The sequence below is a fragment of the Oryx dammah genome, unplaced genomic scaffold (genome assembly GCF_014754425.2).
Source record: "Oryx dammah isolate SB20612 unplaced genomic scaffold, SCBI_Odam_1.1 HiC_scaffold_27, whole genome shotgun sequence".
NCBI lineage: Eukaryota > Metazoa > Chordata > Mammalia > Artiodactyla > Bovidae > Oryx > Oryx dammah.
The window spans coordinates 132,895,266-132,907,401 of NW_024070211.1; positions in this window are offsets into that span (position 1 = coordinate 132,895,266).

The following is a 12,136-nucleotide window of genomic DNA, read 5'->3' on the forward strand; positions in this document are numbered from 1 at the left end:
ATATGACACATTTTAAAGCCCCAAGTGATGGTAAAAATATTTCAAAAATATTCAAGCCAACAGAAAATTTGGACAGACTCCAAATTTGCTGTTTCAAGATTTGACCTGTGGTGGGCTCTGGGCCTAATGTTGGCTTATATGTCAGAGATTAATGTTTATCTGTGGACTTGCCAAACATGCTTTTTATGAAGGAAAGTTACACTATTAATTTTTGAAGAGATCCTTTTTTTTTAGTCTCCAGTTTTGATTTATATTTTTGATCTGCATCTGCAAATGAATTTCTGACTAAGTTTCAACTCATGAATTTCTTTGCTATACCAGTCAGTGTGGTTAAAAAAAATTTTTTTTTAGATATTCTAACTAACTCCCTATCACAGATAGTATAGGTATCTGGATTTATGTACTAAAATTAAGATTGGAGTAGATTTCTTAAAACCATGGTCATACATTTTTCTTGTTTTTTTTTTTTTTTTTTTCCCCAGTGATCAACCTCAAGTTTTTAGAATTAAACACAGTTAACTCAGGGAATTTGTACTACTTGGAAACACTTAACTGTAATGCAACATGCTTTGGGAATGTTATAGTATGACTACCTTAATAACATAGGTTAGTAGACTCCTGCTAGAGTGTGTTCAAATGAGAACATAATTGTAGCATAGAATGAATGAAGTGGTGGTTCCTGTCATTCATAATACACATACAAATTTTGCATTTATCAGTGCAATCAATGGTTTATACTCAGATTTGATATTATTCTAAAAAAGTTTTTTCAAGTGAAGGTGTAACTGTAAAATGTCAGTACTAGAATAAACTCCTGTAAGTTTATTTTGAGGTGGAATGTGGCCAGGGTAGTTCTCAGGTTGTGCTAGAGCAGCACTTTGTTACATGGAAGACAGGTTTTATAAGCAGCCTTTGAATCCAGCTAGTCAAGTTTAACAGAGAAGGCAGTGGCAACCCACTCCAGTACTCTTGCCTGAAAAATCCCATGGATGGAAGAGCCTGGTAGGCTGCAGTCCATGGGGTCGCTAAGAGTCGGGCACGACTGAGCAACTTCATTTTCACTTCAGTTAAAAATGACATACTGTGAAATCCTGTTTATGTTAAAAAATCAGGATGCTATGTAACAACACTAAACCACCAAAATTTTATCAAAAAAAGTGCACAAAGTGTCTTGAAAATATCTCTCCAGGCAGACTCGGAGCTTTCTCATATTATCTCTCATGGGGACCTCATGGCAGTCAGGCTGCTAATAAGGCAGATAAAGGTTTTGAGGAGTATTTCTAGCAAGCAAAATGGAAGTTGTGTCATCTTCAGAGAACCAGCCTCAGAAGTCACTCCATCAGACTCTGTTGATGGAAGTCACAACAGCCCCACTCTCAAGGAGATGCTGCCTCTACAAGGGAGGAACATCAAAGTTTCATGCTACACCTACCCACAGGAGGGGAGGCAATGGTGTGATCATCTCTGCAAAGCAAGGTCTGTTGCAACAGGTGGACCAACGGGTGTAAATGGGTTAGTTCACATGAAATACTCAGACTGTGCCAACTAATTAACATGAAGGAGATTACTTATAAAGGGACATTTGGAAAGGGAATGGATATTCATTAGCTTACTTGACCTTCTTGGATTCTGGTAAAATCATTATTATTATTTATTGGAGTATAGTTGCTTTTTGGGCTTCCCAGATGGTGCTAGTGTAAAGAACCCTCCCCCAATGCAGGAAACATGAGACGTGTGTTCAATCAAGATTACTGAAGTGACTTAGCACACCTAGTCACTTTACAATGTTGTGTTAGTTTCTGCTGTACTATGACGTAAATCAGCTATATGTTAAAGAATATCCCACCCCTCTTGAAATTTCCTCTCACTCCCCTGCCCATTCCACCCCCTAGGCCATCACTGAGCACCAAGTTGAGCTCCCTCAGCTGTACAGCTGATCCCTACTAGCTATCTATTTTATATGTAATAGTGTATATATGTCAATCCCAATCTCCTAGTTCATCCCACCACCCCCCGTCCCCCCTACCCTGCCATGTATGCATGCCCATTCTCTACATCTGTGTCTCTATTCCTGCTCTGCAAATAGGTTAATATGTACCATTTTTCTAGATCCCAAATATATGTATTATATGATATTTGTTTTCTGACTTCACTCTGTATGACAAACTCTACATCCATCCATGTCTTTACAAATGACTCAGTTTTGATTCTTTTTATGGCTGAGTAATATTCCATTGTGCATATATACCACATCTTCTTTATTCATTCAGAAAACCATAACTATGACAAAAAGATCAACTCTCAGAATGGGATAAAATATTTGCAAACAAAGCAACTGACAAGGGTTTAATCTCCAAAATAAATAAATAGCTCATACAGTTCATGACAACAACAACAACAAAAACATACAACCCAGTCAAAAAGTGGGCAGATCTAAATAAACATTTCTCCAAAGAAGACATACAGATGGCCAAGAGGCACATGAAAAGATGCTCAACATCACTAATTATTAGAGAAATGCAGATTAAAGCTACAATGAGGTAAAATTATTTTTGATCTTCAAAATTAATACAGTTTTCTCTCTGGGAAAGTTTCTTCTTATGTACAAGGTTGTATGTTTAATTCCATTTCTTGGAGGTTCCTTTTCAATGATCTAGTAACCCTTAGATTATATCTTTGCCTCTCTTTCACATTGATCATTTTCTCTGTAGTTAATTTACTTATTTAAAAATCAAGGTTTTCTGCCTGAAATTTAGTTGCCAGTGGTGATCATTCGTTCTTTACAGTTTTAACATTTCACTGGGTCTGAGATAGTACAATCATGGTATTACTTTTGTTCTCAATTTAACTTAGGTCTACACTCTTATTTTTGGCCTCATTCTATGTTTTTTTTTTTTTTTTAATCACCTCTTTGAATTTTGAATTCGTGTTCTTATTAATCTATTCTGTAGAGTAAAGTTGTATTGGTAAGTTTTCTGTATTTCTCTGCTTAGGTTGTTTTGGATTTGGCATGATGCCATCTATCTACCTATGTTTTGGTTTTAGTGAGTTTGCACACTTGTCATGTTGACTCTTTCTCTCCTGCTCTTTTCTGCCGGGGTCCAGCGTGAGGAATCCCACCCGTGACAAGGTCATGCGGAAGGAAGCCTGACAAAACGCAAGGATGTGATCAGGCTTCAGGGGTTCCCCCTGGAATTTCCTGAGCATCCACCCCCCAAAAAATAAGAATCTGCCTGCTTTTCCACTCTTCTGATATTCTCTGGAAAAAGTCAAATCAGGGCTTTAGTCTTCTGCATTTGAAAGGGATGTTTCAGTTAAACCCCCTCTGATAGCTCTCTAGCTTGCCTAACAGATTCCCCTGGACCTCTTACAGCTTGTGAATTGCTTACAGCCCCCCAACCGCGAGAGGCACAAAGCTTAAAAGCATCTTAAAGATACAGAGCCTTTTTTAGAGAGTTAAAGATCATATTGGTGATAGGTTTTCACTATTGATTCAGTGATTGCTGCCAGACCTCATATTCTTTATCTTTTAGGCACCTGGGAGGATGTTAATCAATGTAAATGGGATATGGAAAAAGATATATAGTAGTTTTGATGTTAGCAACACTAGACTTTTGAGTTAATTACTTTTCTTTTGTTATAAATCACTGTACTTCTTTTACTTGTTATAAATTGCTATATCTTTGCTGTGTAAGAATGTAACTTTATTTAGTGCTTTCTGAGAGTGGCACCAGACTTTGGGAAGATCAACACAAATAAGTCTTCTGGTTGACAAACCCTTATTAGAAAAAAGGCTATAAAATATTAATTGCCCTGTTGGCCGGAAGATGATGTAAATTACCTAAGATTTGTGTATACAACTAGGTATGCAGAGAGAAAAGCCTGGTTTTGATAAGAATCTGGGCTGCTAACGCTGCATAACTTTGTGTTACCCATTGATCTCTACGTATAATCAAAAAGTATAAAAGACCTTTCTAGACAATAGAGGCCAGGGGTAGTCGCTGGACTGGTTTCCCCCGTGTCTCCTCTTTACTCTAATTTCAGGCTGAATTCCTATCTGGAGCAGGGCGGCTCACCAAGTCTACTTACTTGTCCTGGCTTTTAAGACCTGTGCGAAAGGGAGCCTAAGGCAGGGCACCCTTCGATATTCAAGTGGGCGCTGGTGGCCCAAAGTAGATGGTGCAAGCTCCTTGTCTGGAACTTTATTGGCCTTCCCTGTAAGCCAAGTTATTCAGCCTTCTTTCTCCACTTAGTTTTCCTACTACACTATTTCTTCATAATCTAATCTTATATTAATAAATAAATAAGTCTTTCCTTGCCTACGCCGTCCACGCTTCGAATCACCCTGGATCCACCGGGGCTGGACCTTGGCACTTTTCCATGGTGTAGTGTGAATGATTCATTCCCTTTCACCACACAGTGTCTGAGCTTGTTTCCTTTTCCTTGTAACCACTGGAAGGCAGGCATTGGGTGCTCAGAAGTCTGGCAGACCTTGGTAGCCTGAGCACTTGAAGGAATCTAGGTTCTGACTATAGACAGCCTTAGTTGAGTGGCCTAGGTGTAGCTTTCCCTGTGAGTTTCTTTTAATGTTTCACACTAAGATCCCTCAGCCCACCGTTTGGGCCTCAGTGTCAAGACAGAATCAGTACTGCTCTGCACTGTTCTCTTTCTCACTCACTTCTCCCCAGCCCCTAATATCTCTTTGCTTTAAGAACAAGAGGAATATGAGAAGGCAAACTACTCACTTTGTGTCTCTTCAGTTTTGGGGTTACTATGCAAATTTTTGACCTGCCTCTTGAGAAACATATATGCAGGTAAGGAAGCAACAGTTAGAACTGGACATGGAACAACATACTGGTTCCAAATAGGAAAAGGAGTATGTCAAGGCTGTATATTGTCACCCTGTTTATTTAACTTCTATGCAGAATACATCATGAGAAACGCTGGGCTGGAAGAAGCACAAGCTGGAATCAAGATTGCTGGGAGAACCTCATATATGCAGATGACACCATCCTTATGGCAGAAAGTGAAGAGGAACTAAAAAGTCTATTGATGAAAGTGAAAGAGGAGAGTGAAAAAGTTGGCTTAAAGCTCAACATTCAGAAAGCTAAGATCATGGCATCTGGTCCCATCACTTCATGGGAAAGAGATGGGGAAACAGTGGAAACAGTGGCAGACTTTATTTTTGGGGGCTCCAAAATCACTGCAGATGGTGACTGTAGCCATGAAATTAAAAGACACTTACTCCTTGGAAGAAAAGTTATGACCAACTTAGATAGTATATTCAAAAGCAGAGACATTACTTTGCCGACTAAGGTCCATCTAGTCAAGGCTATGGTTTTTCCAGTGGTCATGTATGGATTTGAGAGTTGGACTGTGAAGAAAGCTGAGCACCAAAGAACTGATGCTTTTGAACTGTGGTGTTGGAGAAGACTCTTGAGAGTCCCTTGGACTGCAAGGAGATCCAACCAGTCCATTCTAAAGGAGATCAGCCCTGGGATTTCTTTGGATGGAATGATGCTAAAGCTGAAACTCCAGTACTTTGGCCACCTCATGTGAAGAGTTGACTCATTGGAAAAGACTCTGATGCTGGGAGGGATTGGGGGCAAGGAGGAGAAGGGGACGACAGAGGATGAGATGGCTGGATGGCATCACTGACTCAATGGATGTGAATCTGAGTGAACTCCGGGAGTTGGTGATGGACAGGGAGGCCTGGCGTGCTGCAATTCATGGGGTCACAAAGAGTCAGACATGACTGAGCGACTGAACTGAAGTGAACTGACTGATGCAAATTTTCATGATCAGCAGGCTTCTGGGTTATGGGAACAAGATTAGCACTGAAGTCTTTCACTACCTTCCAGATATTCTAGAATGGGATATTCTTCTCATTAGTCACAAATTTTTGCAGTTTTTTTGGTTTGTTACAGTGTAACTATACTAACTCCAGCCACCGGTGGCTTGTTTTACTGCAAAGCTATACTTCGGATCTGTCTTCCTAATTATGACTTTTCTTCTAAATGAGATCTTTCATGGAATCAAAACTCTTGTGGTTCAGACCCAAAGCATTGTTGCACTTGAAGTGCAATCTGCCATGAAAAACAAGTAATAAAATAATCTTAAAGGACTCTGTTTCTCACTTGCACCTCTTGGAGGGCATCAAGTGACAAATTGTTTTTGATAACTTGCCTGTTCCTGAAACACCTCTCATGCTCTCCTTTCTCTTCTATTCATTTTTGTAAGGCTATATACACTCTTCCAAACTCAGAAATATTCTTCAATCAGCTCTAGTCTAAAACATCTTTTGTCCCTCTTATCTTCTCTTTTTTCCCTCATTCTATTTCACAGAAGGTAAAAATAACCAGTTTAGGAGGGAAATCTCTCCTTTCGTGGGGGTTGAGAGAAAGGGATTAGCTGAAGGCCCCTGGCAGGGAGAGGAACAGAGGCTGAAAATTTTCACATTGTTGCCACCTCTGTGCTGTGATAGATAAGATAGATAGAAGTGCCTGCAGCTATTTTAACTTAAAAAAGGCCCATCATTAACCCCATTCACTGACCTCACTCCAACTGCATGAATCTTGAAAGACACCTTATAGGACCTTCAGTTCAGTTCAGTTCAGTTCAGTTCAGTCACTCAGTTGTGTCTGACTCTTTGCGACCCCATGAATTGCAGCACGCCAGGCCTCCCTGTCCATCACCAACTCCCGGAGTTCACTCAAACTCATGTACATCGAATCAGTGATGCCATCTAGTCATCTCATTCTCTGTCGTCCCCTTCTCCTCCTTGCCCCCAATCCCTCCCAGCATCAGAGTCTTTTCCAATGAGTCTACTCTTCACATGAGGTGGCCAAAGTACTGGAGTTTCAGCTTTAGCATCATTCCATCCAAAGAAATCTCAGGGCTGATCTCCTTTAGAATGGACTGGTTGGATCTCCTTGCAGTCCAAGGGACTCTCAAGAGTCTTCTCCAACACCACAGTTCAAAAGCATCAATTCTTCGGTGCTCAGCTTTCTTCACAGTCCAACTCTCAAATCCATACATGATCACTGGAAAAACCATAGCCTTGACTAGATGGACCTTAGTTGGCAAGGCAATGTCTCTGCTTTTCAATATGCTATCTAGATTGGTCATAACTTTTCTTCCAAAGAGTAAGTGTCTTTTAATTTCATGGCTGCAGTCACCATCTGCAGTGATTTTGGAGCCCAAAAATATAAAGTCTGACACTGTTTCCACTGTTTCCCCATCTCTTTCCCATGAAGTGATGGGACCAGATGCCATGATCTTAGTTTTCTGAATGTTGAGCTTTAAGCCAACTTTTCACTCTTCTCTTTCACTTTCATCAAGAGGCTTTTTAGTTCCTCTTCACTTTTTGCCATAAGGATGGTGTTATCTGCATATCTGGGGTTATTGATATTTCTCCCAGCAATCTTGATTCCAGCTTGTGTTTCTTCCAGCCCAGCATTTCTCATGATGTACTCTGCATATGCGTTAAATAAGCAGGGTGCTTAACAAAAATCCCAACTTGATGAATACTCCCAGGAACATAGACAATGTAAAAACTCAGCATTGCAAAATGATGGAGGAAGGTCTAGCCTCTTCAATTGTGTTGGGATGGTTGACTTGCTTTTGGTTAAAGAAAAAAAAAGAAAAAAGAAAGCACACTCTACACAAAATGTATGTCTTCATGGGCTAAAAATTTAAATGTGAAAAAAGAAAAAAAGAAAAACAAGGAAGTTTAAAAGAAAATACATCTTTACTACAATGGGCTATGAAATCGTTTCTTAAAAAATTCAAAATAGCATAAAACATAGAGGAAGAGATTGATACATTTTATTTGTTAGAATGACAAAATAGTTAGGCTCCAAAAAAGTCAAAATAAGTGCAAAGCTGCTGCGTAAGAGGAGATATTTGCCAAGCAAATTCTAGTAGCCAGAATACATAAAGAACTCTTACAAATCCAGACAAAAACCAACAGTACAACAAAGTGAATGTTAGAAAATATATGCAGGAGAGAAAAACACTTGCTCCATCAACAATTAGTAAGATGCTTCCCTCCTTAGAAACCAGGAAAACTCAGTGAAAACAACAAAGTAAGGGTGGTAGTTCATTCTCATCAAAGTGGAAATAAACACCCCAAAAGAAAACAGCAAGTCTGATAGTTTAGGGTGTCATGGAGAATGCAGGCCTGGGGGTTCTTCTGGTGAAAGTGAAAATTGGTTTAACTGCATTAGAGAGACAATCGACAGTGTCTGTAAAAGTAAAAATGCACTTTCTTTAGGTCTCTTCTACTCTACTTATAGGTAAATACTCTCCAGATGCTCTTGCATGTCAAAGAAGGCATGCCAAAGAGGCTCATTGGAGACTTGTTTCAAATAAAGTAAATATATATATATATATATATATACTTATCAGGAAGAAAACTGATAATTAAGTTGTAATGTATTAATACAATTAAATATCATGCAGGCTTAAATGTAAATTTTAGATACACAGTGATGAGTCTCAGAAAATAAAACCAAATGATAGAAGGCTTGCTCCTGGAAAAGCAGACTATACCATTTTGTAAATTTAAAATATTTCAAAAAATGTTATATGCTTCTTACTAATTCCTGTAAATGGGTCGTTGTTCAGTCTCTCAGTCATGTCTGACTCTTTATGACCCCATGGACTGCCCCACAGTGCAGTTTCATCATTATTTATCAGACAATGACTATATGCCAAGATATACCTAATCTTTGCTTAGCTATTCAGAGGATCATCAGACACAGTCACTGTCAAAACAAAACAAGCAAACGAAAAAAATGGTCTGAGGTAGGTGTCTCAGTCAGCTGGAGCCACTAAAACAATATACCATAGACTGTCTCACAGTCTTGGAGGCTGGAAATCTGAGATCAGGACACCAGCATGGTGGGGTTCTGGTGAGCGCTTGTTTCCCAGCTGGCAGGTGACAGCACTCACTGTGCTCTCACATGGTGAAGAGAAAGAGAAGGATGTCTCCTCTTGTTGTTCAGTCACTCAGTCGTGTCCGACTCTTTACCACCCAGGCTCTTTACCACCCACCACTCTTTAGCACCAGGCTTCCCTGTCCTTCATCATTTCCTGGAGCTTGCTCAAATTCGTGTCCATTGAGTTAGTGATACCATTCAACCATCTTGTCCTCTGTCATCCCCTTCTCCTCCTGCTCTCAATCTTTCCCAGAATCAGAGTATTTTCCAATGAGTCAACTCTACTCATCAGGTGGCCAAAGTATTGGAGCTTCAGCTTCAGCATCAGTCCTTCCTATGAATATTCCACTAGATTGATTTCTAGTGTAAAAACACTAACTTTACAGTGACTCCCCCAAGGAAGAGCGAAGAGGACATGTAAGGGATATGGTAGGTGTGTGAAGGATATTACAACAATTTAAGGTGTTTATACAAGTAAAATGAACATGAAGCAAATCTGACAGAGACATGTCAACACTTGTTTGTCACATACTCACCTTACCTTTTGAAAGTTTGAAATATTTCCTAACAAGCCCCAGGAAAGAGAGAAGAGAGGAAGTCAGCTGCTATAAGATGAACCCATCTGCTGTGGTGGGCACCCTGATCCCCATGATGCAGCCCAACCTCCCACTTCAGCCTCATCTTTGTCCACATGCTCCCTCAAATGTGCTTTCAATGCATGAGTCTCCTGTAGATTCACACATGATGCTCTTTCCTCACATTCCCATCCTCCTGCTCCTGCAGCATCCTCAGCCTTTCCTCTCCTGGGAAGCTGACCCTCCCAGCTGGGCTAGCTGGCTCTTTGTTTATCACTCTACACTTACAATGTTTTTTCATTTATCACAACACTCTATAATTATCCATACGTATGTCCCTCTGGATAGATTGAGAACATGCTGAAGGCTGAGCTCTGTCTTTACCCACAATTCAGTCTAAAACTCAGTGGGGTCTCAGGGAATGTGTGTTGAACTCATTTGACCTCAGGGATGCTCTTGGCCATCTCCTGGGGGGTCAACTGGTGCTGCCATTGAGACCAGTGCTTCCAGGCCTGCTGGTAATGGGAGGGTTACAATCATGTGTTACAGGTAAAGGTGCTCCAGACAGAACTGACCTTGTTTCATTTCATTTGGGGAATCTTTTTTTTTTTTTTCCTAATGAAGAATCAATTTTTAAAAATGGCTTTTATTTGTATTTCAGCTTTGGAGGCTTATGAGAGGCTTACCTTTCACCAGCACCAGGCTGCTCCCACCTTGGTTCTTTGCTTTCAGGGACTGGATTCACTGTTTATTTTTTCTACCCCAATAATGAAGAGCCAACTCATTACTGTGGATCTCTGCTCTTTACCAAGTACCTTCCATAATTATATCATTTAAGTGTGTGGCATTCCTGTGAAGTGTGTAATCCTGTTTTTATTTCCCAAATGAGTAAACAGTGATTCAAAAAATGCAAAATGACCCATGTAGTCATCCAGCAAGGACCAGGTCCAGAAATTCTCCCTAAGATGGTATAATTCTTCACTCATTTCTGTGCATTTTCCAACACACTGCTCCTCCCAACAGCTCCTGCCCCTACTGCTCCTTCCTCTGAGGTCAGTGGTCCTCACTGTCAGTGTTGTTGAATTGGATGAGCAAAGCAGACATGCTGATGGTAAAGATGTGTCTGAGCCAGGCTGAAGGAAAGGCAATAAATGATAAGCTCAGGCAATCACACACAGTTAATAGATTTGCTAATCTTATAATTCCTACCTTTCTAATAATTGTACAGCTTCATTTCATATGTGAGGTTACTATTCATTTATCAATATGAGATTGCTCCACTTTGAAGAATTAGTTGAAAAGCAGTTGGGGGGAGGCATCAAGGCTGAGCAATGTCCAGAGTCATATGGGCAAAGGCAGAATGTGCTGCTGTCCATAAGTCTTTGTCAGTGAGCTGGCATCTCTGAAGGCAGAATCCACTATGTAGATGAGATCATTAGCAAAATTACAAAGCTAATGAAGGTCAAAGTAATGAAACTCTGTAGAATTTTATAAGCCTTACAAACAGCAACTTGTCATACATCATTGATAAATAATTTCCAGAGAGTTGTTTGGAATGTACTCATTAAGTCTTGACAATAGCAACTGGACAGTGTATCCCCTATGGATAAGCTGATGTTTCTGTCTTTATCTCAGGTTCTGAGAAGTAAATTTCAGGTTGTGACTCCAAAAAGTTCTTTCACCTCCTGGGCATATTTAGGGAAGAGCTAAAGGAGATGGAGAAAGATGGCCCACTCCACAGCAAAGGGCAACAAACCATCAAATTGCAAAAGTGTTGTAGATGTTGTTACAACATAAGTGCTTTTCTACTCTTACTTTTGAATACTTATTTTTAAACGGCGACTCACTCCATTATTCTTTCCTGGAGAATCCCATGGACAGAGCAGCCTGGCAGGATACAGTCCATGGGGTTGCAAGAGTCAGACATGACTTAGTGACTAAACCACTACCACCACAGCAAAGGAAAGATGACACCTGTTTGCACCAGTGAGCACATGAAGCAGGGCTGCTTCTGAGCAATGCCCTGTAGCCCTGTCCTACACACCACATGGTAAAGATCATAGCATGGATACCAGTATATGTCTTAAGATGATTAACATTCCTGAACTCTCATTAGCCTGGAATATGACTAGCTGAAATTTGGAAGTCCTTTTGCAAAGGTTCATGAGGCTGTAAATTAGGTCTATTCTTTGTGGGGCTGCCAGCACAAACAGAAGTGCTGCATGTAGCCCAAAGGCCATTGTATGCTAGTTGGGCTATGCATGGGGCCAGGTGGATGGTTGTGCCTGGATGAAAGCTGATCTCTATCTTATGGTGTCACCCTGTCGAGGTTACTGTGGGAAGGTTAGAGTTCCAGTTCTGCTGGATGGGCAAGGGTGCTGGAAGGACTTTCATGGTTACTGAATTGGGAGGGAGAAAAGAAAGAAATAGGGGAAGACTGAGATAGGAACGAAACTGGAGAAATCAGTTGTAAGAACACTATGGATACCTCACATGACCTGTGCAGTCTTTCCTCCACCAGGGCCTTGGGTCTCTATCTCTCATTGAGGTCATCAGGAGAAGCATCAGACAGGTCCTCACCAGAGGTTGGAGTGGTGTGTGCAGTTACAGGTTCTGGGC